The 4044-nt window shown below is 42.0% G+C and overlaps 1 non-coding gene across 1 annotated transcript; it reads left to right on the forward strand.

The window, feature by feature from the left end:
- The first annotated feature begins 3321 nt into the window (after positions 1 to 3321).
- TRNAT-AGU lies at positions 3322 to 3393 on the forward strand. Its single transcript has one exon. It is a non-coding gene; the product is annotated as a tRNA-Thr (tRNA).
- The last annotated feature ends 651 nt before the right edge of the window (positions 3394 to 4044 follow it).

The following is a 4044-nucleotide window of genomic DNA, read 5'->3' on the forward strand; positions in this document are numbered from 1 at the left end:
GAGAACATTCTTAAAATAAGCCCAGTCTCATCCTGCATGGAGCCTGTCTCTTCTCAACCTGCAGAGGTGTTGGTATCTGATTAACAGTTGCCCTCAGGTGATAATTCTTCAAGGGAATATTAACAACCTCTTTGGCCATATTTTCCACTCAGAAACTTTGCTTAGTGAAAGCAAGTGTGAGTCATGCATTTAAAATTATGTCATCTTCAGATAAGTATCTCTCTCCTAGTCTCCCTTCCGCTCTGAGTCCAGCCTTTTGAAGTATTTTCATTCTTTGGAAATGCTCCCATCCTTTCCAAGTGTCGCTGCATGGACATGCCACATGCATTCATCTGCTCTTTAAATGCATCCCTATAGACTGTACACTAATAACTTAAGGAAATATTCTATCATCTTTATTGAAGCAAAAATAAAAGTTTTTGATTCTGATGTTTTCAATCTCTCATTCATTCTTAGTTTGATACTTTGTAAAGGATTACAATTCAACTTTTTTTTTCTAGGAAGGCTAAATTAACAGAAATTGGCTTGTTTGTTTTCACATAAGAGTAGTAATTAGGTAAGCCTAATAAATCACCAGTATAATGAATCTGGACTTGGATGCCAGCCTGACTTGAGTATCTTGCATGGAATACAGTCTCTGAAAACCCCATCTCTAAAGAAGCAAAATGCTTTATAGATGTTGCATCTGATTCTATAGTTTGTTTCATAGATTGTTAGATTCAGGGACCTTCTACAACACAGAATCTATTTAATCTTTTCATTTCCAAATGCGGATAGTGAAACCCAGGAAGTATGAGTGACTTGTCTAAAGTCAGACAGTTATTGGCAAAGCCAGGAACTCCACCTATGTCTCCTAGGTTTCTTGCAGTCATCTTGCCATTTCATGCTTCTGGATTAGGGACATAGAAAATCTCCTTTTCTGAAATCTGCAAGAGGTGTTTAGGGGTGAGATGGAGGATAAAAAAGTGTGAAGAATCTCAAGCCCACCTTTCAGGAGCTAAGATAGGCCTTTACTGTCATTCTCTCAAGAGCAGCTGTAGGCTGTAACCCTTTACCTTTTCCAGAATTCCCAGGAGAAGGAGTGAGGGTGGGGAGGGAACACAGAGCACGTTACTAGGCATCATGGCTGTACAGGACGCACTGATTAAAGATGGTACATGTTCTCTGCAAGTCTCAGTTGTTCTACTTCTTGGTTTGCAGCATTTGTTCTAGCTCAACTGTAGTTCTTTTCAAAGCATCTTAGCTTCTGACCCTTAGAATTCCCCCAAGTCCCTAGGCCTATCCTCCCTCTTAGCCTTGCATATTGTAACCCCTAGGCACCACCTCTATCCCTTGCCTTGTGAGACCTTTCATCCCAAATTCTGCTTTCAATTTTTACAGCTATTCTGTTTCTTAATATCATCCCTTCCAAACCAATTGCTGGCTTTCTGATCAAGCCCTAAGAAGCCTCTCTCTGTGAAGCCCCTCCAGCTGACCTCTCTAGACCCTTACTGGATTCATGCTCTAGATGAAATCCCAACCTCGTTACAACAGAAAATTAGAAACGTATTCATTCCCCTAGAGGTCTGGCTCAGATTACCTTGGCCTCCTTCTTCTCCATTTCTTTTTCTTTGGTCTAGTAGGAGGAACACTAGGTTCAGAATAAAGTAACCGAATTATGGTTCCAGTGCAATAATCCAGCAGCCTAAGTTCTAGGGGAAAGCACTTACTCTCTTTGAGACTCAGTTTCCTCATCTGTGAATGAGAGTGGATGACAACAGCCCTGGCTACTTCAGTGGCTGATTATGATGTTGAGTGAGATGATCAATTTCTTTGTTCATAAATCGGTAAATATAGGGACCTATTCAGTGTCAGGATGTGGCTGTAGTTGAGTATAACCAATTGTGACCAGAGTCACTGCCATCTGAGATGTGGAAACAGTTGTAAACTGGAAAGCACTAGATTATTATTATATACAAATACCACTTCCTGGGATTTCCTTGTCCCTTCAGTCTTACTGATTAAAACCCCAAGTTCCACAGGGAGGGAAATAGTTCAGTGGTAGAGCACATGCTTAGCGTGAATGAGGTCCTGGGTTCAATCACCAGTACCTCCATTAAAAAACCAAAACCGAAACCAACCAACCCACCCACCCACCAAACAAACAAAAATCCCAGGTTCCAAGGCTGGCTTAACTGAAACGTTCATGATACACCTCACAGCCTCGTGACATGATTGGCCAGAAGAATGCAGGCACACAGAAGGACAGCACTTATCCAGAGGGTACCAACCCTAAGTCTACTCTGAGAAGCCAGAGAGAGACATCTCAAAAGGGCTTGCAAATGGTAAAGGGTGGGTGGGCTGAGGTGGAGATGGAAGCCGCCATCTGGCTTTACATCTCGACCAGCCTAGCTTGGCTTTGTGCACTGTTCTTTGGCTTCCACCTTGCTTCATGTTTCAGCTAGCACAGGCCCGGGGGCGGAGGGAAGCAGCATCAGCTATCCTAACCACCTAAATCTGGTTTCCAGACATTGCCTTTTGATTTATCTTAGAATACATTAGAGAGTTTCTCTTTCTCTCATTTCCTGATGGTCCCAGAAAGATTTTTATTTGGAAGTACGAGCATAAGAGTAGGACTCTCCTCTCCCACACCCCGAAACAGCCAACAAGAGAGAGGAGCACCTTAGCAGCTGTCTGTCTATAACTTGCATTCTCTGAGATTTTCTAACCAATGCCAGTTTCTTGCTGCCTCTATAAATGTAGACACTATATATTGAAGATCACTTCCAAAAGATAATATTACTGGTTTTCACTGATTTTCCTGAGCCCTATTTACTGTGAACCAATCTGTGTCTACAATTTTGGGGACTCACAGCAAAAATTCAGACTTTGAGAAAGATCTTTGCCTGAAACTAGTTGGACTAGTTAAGAACACGTTAAATTGACTGAAAATTCTTTCCTTATTCTCTAGCTTTCTCTAGTGCCAGGAGATTCTGAAATAAACACTTAGCTTGAAGCTATTTTGAAGAGGAGGCCTCACTGCAGTTTAGGGTTTTGCCATGAGGTGGTCTATATCATTCCTTCTTAGAGATACATCCAGTACTTACATAATCATCTGAGATCATTCTTTGAGCCCAAGCAGATAGTAGTGACAGCTGCTGATGAAACAAATATTCTTAAATGTGGAGGGTGAAAAGAGATGTATCACAAGCATCCTCATGTTACAGACTGCTAATGAAGAATCTGGTAGCACAAAAGGTCAGTAAGTGTAGGTACATTCCATGCCTCGAGAAAACTAGGATCTTTCTGAGTCTTAACTTTAAAAAAGGAGTTGGGGGGATGGGGGGTATAGCTCAGTGGTAGAGTGCATGCTCAGTATGCAGGAGGTCCTGGGTTCAATCCCCAGTACCTCCATTTAAAAAAAATAATAAATAAACCTAATTACCGCCCTCTCCCCCTCATAAAAGGGAAGAAAAAAAAAAGGAAAAGTCACTGCACATCCAAGCAGTAGCCTTGCATTGTCTACCTCATTTCCCAGCAGAAGTCACCACCTGTGCTAAGAGCTAAGTCATCTTGTTGTTGACAGGTTGTCAGGAAACCTAAAGATGTGTGGCGAGGGGCCACCAGGCCTGGAATAGGCTCTGATGAAACCTGAACTATTCTTTCCAAAATGCTTCAGCCACCATATCTCAAATGAGGAGCCTTAGGAAAAAGAAGTGTAAAGCATTTAAACAACAAAGCTGTATGTTGTAGCCATCCCTCACGCAACCTCACAGGGGCTGTGTTAAGCTATGGCAATGCCACAGGGACGGGACAAGGGATCAGCATCCATGCTCTGACGTGTGTTCTCGTAGCAGGAGAGAGTATCCAAATTTTTCATATTCAGAGTAAGTTATTTCAGAGAAAGGCAGTGAACTCCCACATTGTTTGTTGACCTTACTTAAGCATTTCATACCAGTGTGTCTGGCAGCTTTGGGAACTATTGTGTAAGTGGGGTTACCCAGAAGTGATTGCCAACATTCTGAGAATATTTCATGATCAAGGATTTAGCAAATTCATTGTGAA

Source organism: Camelus ferus, chromosome 3 (genome assembly GCF_009834535.1).
Source record: "Camelus ferus isolate YT-003-E chromosome 3, BCGSAC_Cfer_1.0, whole genome shotgun sequence".
NCBI lineage: Eukaryota > Metazoa > Chordata > Mammalia > Artiodactyla > Camelidae > Camelus > Camelus ferus.